Source organism: Dermacentor albipictus, chromosome 1 (assembly GCF_038994185.2).
Source record: "Dermacentor albipictus isolate Rhodes 1998 colony chromosome 1, USDA_Dalb.pri_finalv2, whole genome shotgun sequence".
Classification (NCBI taxonomy): domain Eukaryota; kingdom Metazoa; phylum Arthropoda; class Arachnida; order Ixodida; family Ixodidae; genus Dermacentor; species Dermacentor albipictus.
The window spans coordinates 444648079-444666490 of record NC_091821.1 but is presented as its reverse complement, the minus strand read 5'-3'; the positions used below and the strand labels follow the sequence as shown (position 1 = coordinate 444666490).

The following is an 18412-nucleotide window of genomic DNA, read 5'->3' as shown; positions in this document are numbered from 1 at the left end:
AGACGAGTTCGCAGCAGAGTTACAGGACACAGAAACCAGGGCGGCGGAGAAAGGTGCGATATCGATGTCAGAGGCGGCAACAACTTTAGGAGAATAATGGTCGTCAGGGTCAAAACACGGCACTGATAACGTTAGTTCGGCACAAGCGCAGTCGATAAGAGCTGGATTGACAGATAGGAAATTCCATCCAAGAATAACGTCACGCTAGGAACGAGGTAGGACGACAAATTCGATAACATGAATAAGTCTTTGAATGACGACCCGGGCTGTGCACGGCACTGAAGGCTGAATGCGATGCGAGGCTGCCGCACGCAGAGAAAGAGAGGTAAGGGGAATGGTCACGTTGTTCAAATTGCGGCAGAGCTTCTCACTAATAATAGAAACGTCCGCTCCTGTGTCGTTAAGTGCATGTACGGTGACGCCGTCTACGGACAGTTCAATTTCGTTCGCCGGTGCAGAATGAGGCCTTCAAATGTTCGACGTAAATGCAGTTCTTGCCTCTGGAACTTGGACTGTTAGTTTTCCTCTCGGGCTGGGCTGGGTCGGCGAACCACCGGGAAAATGGTTCGGCGACGGGGGGGAAGGCGACCGGCATGAATCGAATGTGTGCCGACCGCAAGACGAGTCCGGAGGTGGGTTAGATTGGTCCTGACGCGGAAGTCAAGCAGGCCTGTAGCTTGAGGCTGTCAGGCAAGCGGGGGCTGCGACGGTGGGAGAATCGTGCTACGTGGCCTGAAAAATGGCAGTAATAGCATGTTGACTGGTTATCAGGCGTACGCCACCGGTTGACAACAGGGATTCCCAGCGGCCAAGTAAGGGACGGCAATCACTTTTCGGATTTTTTTCTTTTTCACTTCCGAGTATGTCTCGGTAACGGTCAACAAAAGTCTGTTCGATTTTATTGCCTTCGGCCGTTATTTAATTTTGAGACCGGAGTGGGCGTGTTTCATTTTGAGCTGCGGATTTCCTTTCGTCACTCAAAGCGTATTTCTTCGGTGATTCACCTATCCACAGTTTTTCCGCATCGCTGTCCTGTAGTTTTGTGTTTGCAGCGCTTCCAGCTGTATTTTACTTCACGTATGTCGTTTGCACTCGACCCAGGCATCGCAGTTTTATTGCACATCAAAAAATCAAGTAGGCACTGCAGTTCAGTAGCTTTCTTCTTTTTTGTGTAACTGAGTACTGTTCCCCTTTTTATCCCGATCATATTGATCGCTTGGTTAATGTTTTCCCGCTTATTTCTGCGACTTCACTAATTATTAGTGGCAATCCCTATGATTTTTTTCTAATTTTATCAACAAATATGTTGTCTAGTAAGAGCTTTACATTGACATTCCAAAGATCTCAGTTAGGTCACGTCTTATTTTGCTTACTCGCAAGTGTAATCATCACTAGGATATGGACACTAAAAGACACATGTTTGACTAGAATTGCATGCTACCACAAACTCTAAACTAGCATATATTTTGTCTGTCCTAGCACTGCTACCGCGCTGGAAATATGTAAAGATAGGGCTACCTCCTCGCCGTAACAACCAGCTAAGATCATCTAATTGGCAATCCTCAATTAAACCATCTAAATATATCGGATTCTTATCCCGAACACAAACGGTTGTTTATCTATCTCCCAGCATACATACATACTTGAAGTCTCCTAAAAAAATGTTTTTCACACTTTAGGTAGCCATGAACCTTTTCAAAGGACGCAATAAGCTAACTTTCATTATTTGGAGCACACATACAACAAACAAGCCGAAAAAGAAACAAGAAGAAAATAAACAATAGGCAGCTTTCCCTCTTCGGATGCGATAACATTAACTTCCGAAATGCATAAACTGTAGCTTAAATGTAAAGCGCCACCTGACAAGACAATGGAGGTTGAGCCACGCCAGTGCTTGCTTGCATGCAGTGGCAAAATGCCCTGTAAAAGCGTCCTAGCGCGTGATAAGACACGCGATGTGACAAGCGCGCCACGTAGCGTGGATACGTGCGTTACATAAATGGCGGTACAAGGATAGTTAAAGAAGGTTTGATGAAGAAAACAATTGGAGGATGCTTAAGCTTCGCCTTCAAGAGTGCAACGCGATTGCGTTCCCATGGACCCGCCATGGGGTGTCAGACAATAGAGAGCTTTAGCAGAGCGTTTACGGTCCGCCCCGCTCAGACTTGCCTACCGCAACAATTGACCCGCAGACGCTCAGCAAAACGCTACCGGGAACGCTGACGCGCGTGCGCACAGCACACACAGCGGCAGCGGAACGTGGGACGCTGACCACGTTCCGCTAGGAACCTGATTTAGCGGTGCGTCAGGAGGCGTGTAGTTGCTTTCGTAATCGTTTTACCGCGGAGCTGAGAGCACGTCAGTGGCATCTCTGGGAGACGCGCTTGTTAGATAAGCGAAATCAATGCATTCTATGCAGCCACCGGCGCGCGTGGAACGTGTGCGGAGCGGAGCGCAAGCAAACGCTCTGCTAAAACTAACTGTCTAATGCACTACGGCGCAGCGATCACTTATGCGGCGCCCCGCACCGGACTTTGCTCCCACCAATTATGCGGCGAGCGCCGAGAAACGCAGCGTTCGGCGTGGCAACGAAACGTGCGCCTGAGCAAGCGGAACGTACCAAAAAGCTCGGTGTCTCGGAGGGAGAAACAATCTACGCGAGCCAAACGTCGTGATCGGCATGGACAGCCGGGCCATGACGCGCCATGAAGGCCGATGGGATTATGGGGCTGTCGCCTCGATGGGATCGTGCTCTATCTCGCTTGGGAGCACTACGCAGACGCATGATTCCTCGGAAGCAGCTCGGCACACATCGCAGGGGACGCTTTCCCACCAGATGCGTTACGGCGCAGCGATCACGTCAGAGGCGTCCCACATTGGACGCTGCACCTAGGAAACGCGCTGGGAGCAGAAAGAGCAGTCGCGTCGCCTAAACACAAGGGTAAGAGTGACGCACGCTGAAAGTTGGAAGGGGAGAGAGCAAGCAAACATTAAACGCAAGGGTTGTGGGGCATCCCAAAGCCTTTGTCCCCGCACGGCCCAAAGGGGAGAAGGGGCGAATGGCGTGCCATGTGTCGGGGCAGCACCGCCCATTGCGAGGAGGGGGTCTTCTGCGTTTGCCGCAAGATGGCTCTCCGTGTGCCCAGAGCTCAGACGAAATGTAGCGGAAACGTACTTCGCTACTCGTGTAACGGCAACTTCTGTAATGTACATGCTCATAATTACCGATATACACCGCAGTATAACTTTCTACGGCACGTATCTAAGGCAACACCGCATTCAATAGAGGCGCTTTTGTACCGCTTTGAACCATCGAACTCGCGGCGGAGTGGTAGCGCCCCGCCTCACACTCCGGAGACCCTGGTTTGATTCCCACGCAGCCCATCTTGCAAGTTGTTTTTTAGTTATGAAGTGCCTCCCGAGATTTGTCGCTCACGGCCAACGTCGCCGACACCGACGACACCGGCTTTTCTGCGACACGAGCTCCTTAACGCTGTCGCGTTAAAAGAAGCCTAGGGGGATGTATACAAGAATGATAGAAAAAGAAAACGGGCGCAGCTTGCACTAGTGGCGTAAAGCTGAAGTCAACAGCGGAGCTTGTGATCACCTAGCTTTTACGTGGCTTGTCTAAGTTGTTTGTAGGTTTTACGAGGTTATGCTAGGCTTTGCTAAGTTGTTGATAGGCTTGGCTATGTCGTTTCTAGGTTTTGCGTGGTTATTGTAGGCTTGACTAAGTTGTTTCTAGGTTTTGCTAAATTGTCGTCTGCGGGCTTGACGCTACAAATTTTCCAGCAGTCGCAGGCCGGGTTTGCTCTCGTGGTGACGTCGAACATTTAGGCACCAACTCTCGCTTTCCCGGGAATGAAACTCGGTATCCTCGATTAGGCGTCACTTCTAAGCCGCAGCTTCGGCGCGGTGTACCGGATCAGCTAAGCGGCGACACATGACTTCTCATTTGGCAGTACTGCGCTCTTCCTGGTAAGCCGGTTCTTTTTCGGACGTCCAGACTTTGTTCGGGCTTTCCATGGCAGCAGCACGTACGCACGGAGTTGAGGAGGTGAGAGATGTGTCGCCGGGCCAGCTGTTTCAAGCTTTTACTTGATTGTGACGTCAAGACTCCGCCCTACGTGCGTGGGGTGCGAGGAGATTACGTGGCTCGGCGCTCTCACAGGTGGTTACCAGGCAATGCGAGGTGGCGCACAGCTGGACTCAGTTTTTTGGTAACGCTCCAAGGAGGAACTAATGCTTAAACAGCTAACTCCGCTGTTAAAATATCTATTGTGTACATGATTTAACCAAGCTGCCTAAATGATTGTCTCACTACCCTGTTTCAAAGGTAATGGTATGAAGTTATCATCACCATCATTAGCATCGTATCGTACCACCTGCCTTACGATCTGAGACGCGCTGCGTAGCGTCATTATGTGCACCTTGTGCATTGAAGTGACATACTATTGCACCCGGTGGCATGCCGTGCAGCAGTTGCAGCAAAGTCAGAGGGGCTGAAATAATCTCATGGATGGCGACAATAGAAAACAAACCGGCCATGAGTAACTACTTAAGAGGAAAAAAACGAAATCAGGAAAGAAACAATTTATGATAAATCAAACGGAAGCTTAGTACTTTTCGAAGCGAGATCGGGATACCTTGGAACACGAACCTATAAAGCGAGATATAAGAAGGAATGTCTTACCGCAGCAAGCATGTGCTTGCTGCGGTAAGATATCTGCTCAGCGGGTGATTTAAGCACCACTGGTCTCCTTGAAGCCCTTGGGCTCAGCAAGAGCAGGGGAAAAGTAAACATGTCCGCAATAGAGATTAGCAAGAGGCGATTGGAAGATTGGTGGAAGGAAAGTAGGGAAGTAACAAAAAACGGAGACGTCCGAAAGCAATTTTCGCAATAGGTGGTCAGAAAATTTGGTTGTGGGAGTTCATATTGCTCTTTTTTTCTGTATTTCTTTTGAACCTAGGTAGGACATTAGGCAGTATAATAGCAAGAGCTTCGTGCCACAACCCATCGCCCCGCTCCAAAGGGGACGCTCATAACATCCATCTATCCAGCATAGGTAGCATTAGAAAGTAGACAGAAAAGTCTTGAGGGAAAATATATGATTATCAAGATGTATAAATATCGACGCACTGAAAAAATGTGTATGGCATACCTGAATAATTGAAAAAGGCTAGGTTACTGTTTGCCACCGTCCCGTTTCAAAGCAAATGTCATGAAATTGTCATTAAGATCATCAGCATCGTATCGTGCCATTTGACACGCGATGTGGCATGCGCATCGCGTAGCGCCGATACGTACAAAGTTTACATTGCACTTCAGTTACATTCTACCAGGTGTCCCGACATGTAGCAGTTGTTTATAGCAGTTGCATGCTGCATGTAGCAGGACCTGGTTAACTCACGCGGGCCGAGGTTACTATTTCTCACCGCCGCGTTTCGAGGGGAGGCCAATAAACAATCAATATTATCAGCAGCAGCAGCAACATCAAAGCAGCGTGCTACGGGCCAAGGGAATTGACAAGTGCGCCATCTAGTCCTGATACCTGTGTATAATCTTCAGTACACTTTGTGACACCTTCTCGCAAGGAACCAACCACTGCTGTAGAAGCGAATCGTAGAGCTTCGCGTGTGGCTACAACCAGACATCGGGCTCAGCAAACCGTTGTGCAGAGAACAGCACAAACTGCAACTCGAAGTCGACGCCAGCCGGACAGTTCATATCTTTCGTGCGAAAGCAACGCAAAGGGACTTCACCACGAAGGCCCTGTAGTGCATGGTGTGAAAATGCAACTCCCATGGAGCCGCTACTCCTGCTTACGCTGATACCCTTTGGCGTGTGCCACGCAGACCTGTGATATTTTGTTTCATGCTGTTAAAATTAGGGTGAGCAACGGTTGAAACCCGTTTTTCCATTATCAGTCCTTCCAATTTGCGCAGTAATATGCAAAAAAAACTAGGCGTAACAAATCGACACCTTGAAAGACAATACCAAGAATTGCGACGAGAAGGCATCTTCGCTAGAGCGAAATGAAGACACATTTCTCTCCTCGTTCTTGCAATTTTTTTGCTAATGACAGAACATTGTGGAAACACCGGCTTTCAACTACGCCAACAACGTCTAACAAGATGTTCACTGATGGCGTTGGAAATATTTGATTCTCGTGTTTAACCTATCATTCAAGAAGGGCCTCGTTTGTCCCGGAATATATTGCCGCATAAATTGTCCATTGACTAAAACTGTAAGCCCACTGACGTACTCGCTTTGCAACCCCAGTATATATTTTTTTCTTTTCTTTCCCGCACTCAGCTGGATCACAAATCGCCCGAACGGTTTGTGCTTTGTATTTGTGAATTGTGACAGTGCGGTCCTTTCCATTGCTGCATTTCTGTCTCCCTTCGGGGCTCTTTTGCTATTGCTATACCAATGGTGATGGGTGGAGGGGGGGGGGGGGAGGGAGTGTTTTACTCCACGCGAGCCCTGTCTTCAATACGCTCTGCGATGCGGACAGTGGAAGCGTCTAGGTGCACCGATGGCCAATAGCTTCGCATGCGCTGTAGAACCTATATGGATTCGCGTCACCCGCGTTCACAAAGTGAAGCGCCATCTACCTTTTTTGTATACCCCTGATAAGGATTGGTCCACTGGTCGCAACTGTTGAAATTAACATTTGTCCTGTTTACCTTGAAGCATCGCTCAGGTTTCCGTCTGAAGAATTTCCCCTTTGCTCACACACACACACACACACACACACACACACACACTCACACACACACACACACGCACACACACACACACACACACACACACATGCACGCACACACGCACGCCTACGTACAAATGACGCCTAGTGCTAGAATATAACATAAATGCCGCAGAAAGTAGATGAGAAAATGGTGCCTTGGGAGCTCAACTGGTAAGAGCATCGCACACGCAATGCGAAGATGTGTGTGCACGCCCCACCTGCGGCCAGTTGTTTTTTTTTAATCAACTTTCATTTATTTGAATGAATCATTTCTTTAATTGATTGACTACGTACAATTTTCCTATTGCCGCACTGGTGTCTTTGTCCGTTGGCTTCTCATGATATGACTATGTATAAAACTAATGAGGTTTGGTCACCAGACGTCTACCAACCTAAACTATTTGTCTTAAATTGATATCTTGCACAGTGTTTTTTTAATCTATTTTTTTCTCGTGGTAGAGCTGGGCTAACGTTAGCCGGGAAATTAATAATTTCATGGGGCGAGCCCTCTCTGCTCTGTGTGAATGGTATTTAGACAGCGTGCAATTTACCTACACCATTCACTTTCATTGCACAGAGAAACGAGCATTACAGTGAATGCAGATGTTCCCGCCTGCAACCCCCATAGGCGAAAGTACACGGTCGCTGCGTCCACGGAGTAACACTGAGATTCACAAGGTAAATTGCCAGAGTAGCACATTTTTTTTCTTTCGTGTGCTTCATGCAGCGATAAATAACGATTAGCGAGACACTAAACAAAGTGAATAATACAGCGTGAAAGCAACTACAGTCACTTCGCAATATGGGGAAGGAACTCGTAGGCTCATAAACATTTTCAGGAGGCGTTGCTGATTCAGAGCACAGGTATAGGCGTTAGTGTTGCCAGCGGAAGACGCATTTTAAGCCCCTAAATTCGAGAAAGGGTATGCGCAGTTCCTCAAAAATTACATTGGGTGGAGACGCTGAAATATGCACATTTAGTCACAAATAGTCGAAGCATAAATTACCCAAAACAGTCTATTTTATGCCTATAGAATAGGCGTGACAGGAACCAAAGGAAGAAATAGGTATTTTGCCTAATGCTCCATATTATAGAACTTCTTACATAGATTTACCTAACCTTCCTGCTTGCCGCATCAAACGTTCTTCCGACGTTAATTATTAAGTTTTATTTTTCTAATTTACCACAAACCTATATTTGTGATATTCAAATGAACTATTTGTTGCCACAATGCCTGTTGAAGCCAGAAGGACAATGGGCCAATCGTATCATTGCCACGTTGGCTGAATGTCGACACTCGGCGCTCTAGCATAAACAAGCACCAGAGTTTGCCGTAGTAATTTGTCTCCGAAGCTCTACGTATGCCATCAACTGCGACATAGACGCTGCGCAATACAGTTCTAATAGACACTACCCACTGGAGGCTGAGAAACAAGGACGCTTTTTCCGTAGAGCTCATCCCACGCACCCTGGCGCAACGTGTATGAAGACGCCATGCCAGCGCCCACGCTGACTTAGCGGCTGCGACGTGGCTCCGCTAAGCAGCAGGTCGCGGGATCAAACGCTTCCCGAGGCGGATGCATTTATATGCACGCGGAATGCAAAACAAACACATATGTGCAGTGCGTTTGGTGCAGGTTGAAGAACATCAGGTCTAGTGAGAAAACACTACAGGGTCTCTTTATAACTCTCTTAAGAGATGAACGGCGAAAGCCCACTCTTCCTCCTCTTATCATTCGCCTCTTTCTCTTTGCCTCTTGGCTTTCTCTTCTTTCTTTTAGTCATTACTGCTCACTACTAAGTGTTTTTAGTCATTTGTAATCAATTGTGGTCGTTACAAGCCGTTGTTAGACACGTTTGTCATTTCATAGTCATTAGTGGTCATTACAAGTCATTAGCAGTCATTTTAGTCATTACTACTCATTACTAGACATTTCTAGTCGTTTCATATCAATTTTAGCAAGTACAAGCGGTCTTTAGACATATTGGTCGTTTCGGAGTCATTATAGTCATCACAAGTCATTATTAGTCATTACTAGACATTATTAACCTCTACCAATCCCTATATTAACGTTATCATTCACTAACTGCCACTTTCAATCATTTTTCATTCTTTAATCTGTCTTTAATCTGTCTTCATAAGGCGTGATGACTCTTCGGCGGACACTCCGCCGGTCAGGTCTGCTGACACAAACTTCACCATGAGCCTAGAAAGGCTTCCGCCTTAAAATTCAGTGTCCCCGCTACTGCATGCCTCATATAATCAGATCATTATTTTGGCAGGTAACAGCCCTGTCAGAACCCCCACAGAATACCTTCCTTTTAAGATGCGGTGGCCCCAACGCTGCTGTAATGTCGGCGGGATTTTCTTTCGCTCTACGAGCAATGGTGGATTTACACTGTGCCTGGTGCGCACGAAATTTGCGGGTGCATGCGTGCAGAAAAACTGCGCAGAAATCAAACATGATGATTGTCAAAGTAAGCTAATCGGCGAACGATTCTAGAAAGCTGATTGCTTTTTTAAACGAATGATTTGGTTGAAAGCGTATATGTGTTGCACAGACGTGATGTGGGCAGCGTATGTCGTTTTGTTGCACAATTGCGTACAGCACAGAGGGGGGCAGTAGAGAGCCTAGGCGGTAGTGTAGATCGATATGCATATTCCTACAGGCCGATATGTCATAGATGGACCGTCTCTAGCAACGCGACTACCGGCGTGAAAGGAGGGTTCCAGCCGGCCTGTCCCGTCGCTGACAAAGCGACAGAGTGCGACGGGTGAAGAGGGAGACGGTCCTTCTGAGCACTACGCCACAGCGTGCACATCTTCGGACATTTTGGACCTTTCGCTAAATAGCACGAGCGCCTGAAAAAGTTGTGATAGTTGGAGTTCCGCCATGAAAGACCACTGCAGCTCGGGTCTGCGAGACGATGCGCTCTTTGCACGGGCAGCTTGTTTATCAGCAATGAAAGTCTGGCTACCACCAATAACCACAAAATGGATCAAACATTCATGCAAAGCACCTAGATTTTAGTTGTTTTTTAATAAAATTGTTGCTAAGATTTAGCTGCGTCTATTTTGAGAACAACATTGCTGCCAAGCCTGTGCTCTAGTATATTTACGTTGCAGCGGTATCAGTTTTCTTCACGTGAAGGCAGGTTACGGCGCAGGGATGTGAGTCGTGCTTGCTTGAAGCCCCTTGCACAACACAAATGCAGGCCTAAAGTGCACAATGAACCTTGCAAAAGTAGTGCGCGCGCTCGAACTGGTCGCGAAATTTCTTCGCCAACAACAACGACGACTATGCCCGCGTCCACAGCATTATATACAAATGCGTGTTACTAGCACTCGATTTGAGTACCGCACCGATAGCTCCTGCCATTTGCCTGCACTTGCTGGTAGTGTATTGCAAAAATGATAGCACCTTGTTTCTGCCACCCTCGCAAAAACAATGCATATATTTTCACAGTAACGTTGTAATGATATTTCTTAACTGGCATTCTTTCCAAGCACAGCTGCAAGAATCGGACATCTATAATCAGTGCTACATATTCAGAAATACCCAATAAAATGAGACTTCACCTTAAAAAAGTCAATACACATTCAGCAGTATTTTCACACGGTAACAGGAAAAAGAAGACAGCCTCTTGTATTAAGCGTCATATGTTTGACGTTATTCATAACCCTATAGCGTTCGAGAGGCATACAATGCCAAAGCCTGCTGATTCACTATGGCACCATTTGCGCCATTCTGAAAAAAAAAGAACACGGTAGAATAAGCTGTCGCATAGATAAGTATTCGCAGTTCCGGCCGAAAGGCGACATACCGATAGCGATAGCAAATTACCAGTTAGCTGTAAGAAGTAAAGATGGTAGTTTTATCGGCCGTATTAAGTTGCAAACTTCGCTCACTAACTAAATTAACCCGGATACAATATGTAAGCTAACTGATCGATGACATAGAAAGAAACAGACACAAGGAAACAGCGCCGTCTTTGTGTGTCTGCTTCAAGCAGACACACAAAGACGGCGTAACCACTCTATCACGCATAACCACTCTATCATGGATTTAAACCAAGTAGCACGTAAACGTGTTTTAACTATAATAACTATCACGGTCTAACGCACGCACAGGTAAACGCGAACACACATCACTCGATAACAGCGGAACTCGTCTGTGAAAACGCTGAAGTTTGGAATGGCGGTAGCAGCCGCGAGCCAATTGAGCGCCGCGTATCTGTCGCTTCAACCTTTACAAAGCGTGGAAAGCACAGCGCATACGAAGCTGCCGGCACTACTTGCACTATGCGAACATCGCAGATCGCTTTAAAGATGAGACGTCGCAGACAGCTTTCAAGGCACACGTGCGCAGGCAACGCGTCCCTACGGCGTCGGCGATTCGCTTGGCCAACGCCGTGGTAGACGCCGCGCTTGGCTCCACTGTACGGAGCGGCGGGCGAGGACCCCATCGAGGCGCCGTCGCCGTCGCCGGAGAATAACGCGACTCCTCCCCCGCCTCATCCACTCCCTCGCGCACCAGAGGGAAGGGCACGCATCCGTGCCGCCTTCCTCGCTCGTGCACGCGAGATTGAACCGCGTTCCCCGGGTCACCCTCACACGCTTTCACGCATACGAAACCTCACGCCGGCGGTGACGTTGACGCCGACAGCAGAAATGCGCCAAGAGTGTCCATATAATTGCTATCGCAATAAAATGTCAACGTGGGTACAGATATTCAAAGCTAAAAAGAAATGGAATGATTATGCCAAAAGCACAGAAAAGTTAGACAGCACGTCTTGGCGATGGCAGCTCGTTACATAATGTGGTAAAAAAATGTAAAAATGCCAAAGTGCACCATGCAGGCAGCAATATCTTTGAAGCATTGTCGACGTCTTGATTATGGAGAGACTTCTTCACAGCATCTTGCACGCACAGATGAATGGTTGGAAGTGAAAAAAAAAACGTAGTGCCTCCAAATGCGCAAGAGGAAGAACTTATATAGGCGTTTTGCGTGTCACGCTGTTATGTTGAAATTGTCAGATTTATTGTAACTTTTAGTGGCTGCTAATGGGAACCGTCCATTTCAAATCTATCGTGGCGGAATTTCCGCGCCGCCTCACTTCAGAAGTGATTTAGAAAAATTACAAGCTTCGGCGGCACTTGCAGCTCCACCAGCGAGACAGCTCAATCTCTTTCTTTTTTTTTGTCGCTTTTTTTTTCCTGGCACTCACAACTAGACAACACACTCCTTCGCCCTCATTCATCTCTTCTCGCTGTCATGCTTGGACGTCAGCGCCTGGCTTTTCGTTTTTTTTTTCTTTCTTCCGTTCTCTTTACTTGTATATTTTATTTATTTCTGCGAAGTCGTTAGGATCTCGATGATTGTGTGTCACCGTTGCGAAACTCCTTCCGTAGTGCTGTCTTCTCTGATGCTGGCGCCGTTGGTAAGTGTGTTAATAGTATGAAGCCAGGCTGTCCTCGTAGAACGAAGAATTCCCGTTCTTGGACCCTATGTGTATCTTGCCACGAGTGTGTGGGATTGCGCAGAGTCGCCGCCATAGAGAACCCCAAGTCTACCCCAATACTTTCAAGACGATGGAATTGCCGCAAGAGTTTCACTCTACCTGGCCCCAAAGAACTAGCCCTCCGTGGCGTTGACGCAGCGATTTAATGAAAGTGCGAAGATGAAGAACGAGAAATCGATTTAAAATGTTATAGAAAAAAAAACGTATTGATGGTGGGACAGCGAGGAAACCCACCATAGATTTCTAACGTAACCAAAAAGTTATCTTCAAACTTTGACACCTCACTTGGGAGTTCTGTCCCGGAAAACAAACATAATTTGCTTGCAGGGATCATAGCTAAACAACCTACTTGCATTTTTTTGATTGGATGATAAATTGAAGAGTCTTGAGCTGTCTGTTACGACGAGTGAGCCATAATTCGAGGCCTAAGTATTCTATCGGTTATGCGAGTAAACAGAATTGGCAGTGACTTTCAAATATAGACCTATATATATATATATATATATATATATATATATATATATATATATATCAGCTTGTCACAACAGATTCTTCAGAGCGAGGAAATTATGTTTTTTTTTATCGGCTGCACTTGCACGAAATCAAACTAACGTCGCTAACTTAGCACTAGAGGCTCTATTTTTATAGCTGTCAGATCACATCCAGTCCTAACGGTAGATGAAGTTCTGCGCTGTGTAAAGTTCGTTAGAGGCTTGCCATACGCAATGAGTAAGTGTTTCGCTAAAGTTTGCGGCACCACCATACACACGCGTGTATAAATATCAGTAAGCAAACATATATATATATATATATATATATATATATATATATATATATATATATATATATATATATATATATATATATATATATATATATATATATATATATATATATATATATATGTATATATATATATATATATATATATATATATATATATATATATATATATATATATATATATATATATATATATATATATATATGTTTGCTTACTGATATTTATACACGCGTGTGTATGGTGGTGCCGCAAACTTTAGCGAAACACTTACTCATTGCGTATGGCAAGCCTCTAACGAACTTTACACAGCGCAGAACTTCATCTACCGTTAGGACTGGATGTGATCTGACAGCTATAAAAATAGACCCTCTAGTGCTAAGTTAGCGACGTTAGTTTGATTTCGTGCAAGTGCAGCCGATAAAAAAAAACATAATTTCCTCGCTCTGAAGAATCTGTTGTGACAAGCTTCGCGAAAACGCTGACACCTAAGCCAATGCAGTGAGGAGTGCCTAAAATTGCTGATTTAACAGAATAGTGCTTCAAGTGCCGCTAATAAATGAAATTTAAGGAAAACAATTTAACTGTCGCACATACAGCCGTGAATTTCAGCAAGAATCGAGATGCTATGTCGGGAGCACCTGCATACAGAAAACTCATTGTGGAACAGTATCTTTAACTCGATTTTTCAGTACGAACATTTTTTTTTGCATGCAAACACCTTATCACAATTTTTTTTACCGGAAGAACGCACTGCCACATTGCCAATTACATTTTCATGCAAACCGCTGTTGCGGCGAAAACTAGATTAGGTTTATGTAATTTTATTTCGATGAGTGATTATTGAGCACGACAGTGGCACTTTACACTATTTGTTGCCCGTGGTATTCGTCTGTAATTCTCTTTTCTAAAAGAAAGTGTGTTCATGAATCGAAACGACATCTCAACGGAATGCTTCCTTGAATAGGCACGAGCCACAACGGTGAAAACCAAGAAAAAGCTTTCCTAGAAAGAAGTCTCTTTGGTTTCTATGGGTAAGTGTAATAGTACGGTACCTGCAACACGTAGCCCACTTCGCAACGCACATTCAGTGCAACATTCCCTAACGGAAGCACTCAAATCTCACGCTTTACGTTGACCCCCCGAAATACGCCGTATTTCATTATCAACTCTAACTCACAATGTTACTACAAACATCTGCCACCACGGTAACAAGGTTATCACAAGGGTAATATAGACGCATCGACAACAGAAGATACTCTACTGCACACTTTCGATGTGACTGTCGCTTTCGCGTGATTGGACAACGATGTATGAAGCAATGATTCAAACTGGAAGGCACCAGTCTGAATGGTGAGGGACAGAATATAAGCGCTTGGCAAAAAGAACAGAAAACGACCTTGCAAAGGGGGTCACAGATCGCTCAGACGGTAATGCGACTGTACTGTCAGTCAGTCACCGCGAGGTAACATCTGAGTGTATAGGGCAGAGCGTAAAGTGAAAGGACCAGAGCGCCACAAAAACAGTCGTGCAGTGAGGAGGTGAAACTAATGGCAGCCCGAAAAACTAAGAAAGGACGCCGCCCGCTGAGAGAAAACACAAAACCCGCTCAAACCATTTTCTGCTCTCGGCTCCACACAAAGTGAATAGTTGCTTTGTCCACGTTTACAGGGTGGGGTTTGCTAGGACACAGTGTTACATCGCCATCTGTCGGCGAGTTTCAATATGGCGGTGTCCCATGTGGCACGGCATTTCCTTTGGACCGAGGCCGTTATGTCAAAGTAAGAATACGAAAAGCAATAGTCGCAATCGCTGTTTCATCTTGAGTCTGAACACAACAGTTTCCTGGAAAAATTGTCCAAACGGAAATCTCGACGATTGATGAACGGCCTTGGAGAACAATGAAGAAAGTGCTCATATACGTTCGCGGTGAACGTATATGCTTGTTTATCCTGCAAAAAAGAAAAAGAAAAACGGATTGCGGGATGCTAGCAGCGAAAACAAGTTCAATGCTCTATTGTTGATGTTGCACGGCTAAGCGTAGAAAGTTGTTTCCAGGCAGTATGAGACACGGCGTCGTAGGCGATAGCAACTATGCCCCAGCCTCTGCAGGCAATAAATATCTGTACAGCAGCACGGAAAAACCTTCAATAAACCGGTACGGCGAGCTGCGTTAGAAGGCAGGTTTGTTACATGCACAAAGGGGGGTGGGGTTCATTGGAGGTCACTGTTGCTGATTTTGTATAGTTATTTTTGAAGAGACAGCAAGACATTTCACCAAAAAACATGTGAAATTGTTATAAGAAGACAAAATATCTCGCATTCGGGTCGTGGTAGAAGGTATGCTTGATCACTGATGCCATTTTAGCGCTTTAGTGATCTTATTTGATTATCGTTCATTTCAAGTGGAACTTGCACCTAACGGGGACGGAATTTGCAAGCGGTCCTTGCATCCCAAGTACTGTTGAATTACGTTTCTAGGCACATCGGTCTGTCCATGTGTTAATTACTGTTTCTCTTTATATTCGTCTAAACGAGGAAGGAAGCTTCTTTATCAAGATAACCAACTGTAGGCTACTACGCAAAAGCGCCACACACTACTACATACTACTTCGGTTGCTTCTTCGATTCTGTCACTGCGCTGTCGATAAATATTTCAGACATACTCCGCAGTACATGATGGCGACGACTTAGCGGCAACGCCTTTCGGTGACCGTGAAAAAATGTTTCTGCCGACATGCTTGTTTCTGTTGACGACCATCCGGTTGCCGCTCTTGTCGATACTGGGGCTCACTACCCTGTTACGAGCAGAAAGCTGGTTACCAAACTGCGCATAGTAACGACACCATGACAAGAACCTCAGCTCCATACTGCAGGTGGTCATCTTTGATTTACGTATTGGAAGCATCCACGACTCCACCTTCATTGGCTGGTTCATCAATTTGACCGAGTATTTCAGGCAGCTTATCCTCACCATTAACTTCTTTCGAGATTGCCGCGCTATCATCATCCAATACGATCGGTTCGTGACTTTCTGCGGTAAACCAGCAACGGATCCAGACAACCGCCGCGCACGCGCCATGGTGTCACTTATCGTGGACCATTGTATTACTATACCACCACGGACAACTACCTTATAAAGTGCAAAAAGCAATGCCACCCCCCCCCCCTATGTCAGAACCGTTGAAGGGAGTCCAATCTATCACTCCTGTTGTCTCAGCAGGTCAGCATTGCCTGTCGTGTCTTGCAGCCCCCATCACGAAAACCAGAAGTCATGGCGCCAACTTTCAGCTTGCAAATACCCGCGCTTCGCGCGACGAACAGCAAATGCCTATTTTAAGTTCATCAGTGATTTTACTGCTTGTTTCTCAATTAGACTAACCTCTAAAAATTTTCACCGTGACCCTCCAACGACTAGCGAAATCGGTGTGAAGGCTAAAACATCGGCAACCCACATTAAGAGCAGTCGCAATCTTTTGTTTTCTTTTGCTAACTGATTCGCCTCGACGTCGAAGGTGCGACAGGTGTCGATTACGAAACACAGACTTATTAGAGACCCCACAAAAAAGACCCGTGCTACAGCGTATGTACCGCGTTTCTCGCAAGGAGCAAGAAACCATTCAGCATTAAGGCCAACAAATGCCTGCTGATGACTTGAGAATGACTGCATACTGCGGCTGCGCGTTGACTATCCCATGCTGAACATCCTCACAAGCAAAATTGTTTATGTCCATCCCCGAATTAACGACTCCTTAAACAGGCTCGGTCAGACCCGATTCTTCTCCTCAATGGATCTCAATGGATACAGAGGATGATTGCCGTGACTGAGGGAAAACCGTGTATTACACACAAGCGGACTCTATGAAATTAAGGCCCCTCCTTTCGAATAATGCTTTGTGCTTCTTACATTTCAGAGCACGATGGACACTCTTTTCTCAGGTTTCAAGCAGCAATAATTTTTTGTGCATTTAGACGATATAGTCATGTTTTCTGCAACCTTTTCGCAGCCCCTGCATACAATCCATGATGTAATTCCGGATTGTCCTTAAAGAATGAAAAATTCCCGTTCAGATCTGATGAACTAACATTTTAGGCCATGCGCCACTTGTGACACATTCAACCAGAACCAAAAGAAAGCATATATGTTGGCGCATTTATGATGCCGATAAACAAATGCGACTTGCGCATATTGTCGAAAATTTTCGCGTTTTGTAGGTGCCTCGTGGCTAGCTTTTCTAAGATTGCCGAACACTTAAACCGGCGCACATAGAACTAAGCCTCATTTGTTTGGAAGTACAACCAACAAGACGTAAAAAAGAAGCCACTTTGACGAAGAAAGTGCTACTCAGCTTCACATGAATGCCATCAACATTGGCCTCGGCGCTGTCCTCGTTCAGTGGCAGGAGGGAGCCGAGCGAAGGACTTTCTATGTTAGGCTCCTTTTGTCACCAACCGAAAGAAAATATTTGGCGACAGGGAAAGAAAGATTGGTGGGTCTGTGGGCAATCGCCAAGTTATGCCCATGTTTTTTTCGACCGTACATTTAGAGTCTGTACCGATCACCATTCTCCATGCTTGTTAGAAAGACTTATGGACCGATCTCGCCGCATCGCACGCTGGAGTCTTCGCTTACATGGACTCGATAGGACCATTGTGTCCAAGTCCGCGTGTAAGCACATCGACAATGAATGCTTGTCGCTGCGGTCACTAAAGGCGCCGCCTCTTGATGTCCATGGAGATCGTATCTTCCTATATGCGGCAACAGGACGCCTGATTTGGCACAGCAACAGTGCGACCTTTGCGAACTGCAGCACTCTTCCACTATCTTCGGGGCCGCGAACTTTAGCCTCTCCTGGACGTTCATCTGTATAATGCAATCTTGTTCTCCGCCACAGCGGACTCCACCTATTGAGTTTCGAGTCGAACCCAAATGCCAACTTGCTTGTGATACTGTTTATACTTCGTAACTCTAACCTGCACGCTTCTTACGACGAGCCAGCTAAGGACATTAAAGCCTCGCACAAACGCTCACATGCATAGAGTACAAGTATTTTTGGGTTAACCTGCCCCGTCACTTCAAACACTATGTTAGCACATGCTGCGGCTGCAAAATACGCAATAAACCCCCACTGTGCAATGCTGGCTGGCTGCACCTTGTTAATCCCCTGCACCCACAAAAATGCGAGAACACCAGCATCGACGACGCCAACACCACACAGACCACATTTCGCCCGTCACCGCGCGTAACACACGTGCATCTCAATACCACCCGCGTTCTACACTTTTCACACTTGACTTAGACGCGCACCGGTGTTGCACAAGCACGTACACAGCCTCTCTCGAGCTAGGTGCAGT

The 18412-nt window shown here is 46.1% G+C and overlaps 1 long non-coding RNA gene across 1 annotated transcript in view; it reads left to right on the top strand.

Annotated features, from left to right (window-relative positions):
- The first annotated feature begins 273 nt into the window (after positions 1–273).
- Positions 274–18412, top strand: part of LOC139059175 (uncharacterized) — a 46477-nt gene continuing 28338 nt past the window's right edge. The window contains exon 1 of the long non-coding RNA XR_011513974.1: positions 274–325. This is a non-coding gene — a long non-coding RNA (uncharacterized lncRNA). The remainder of the gene's footprint in view (positions 326–18412) is intronic.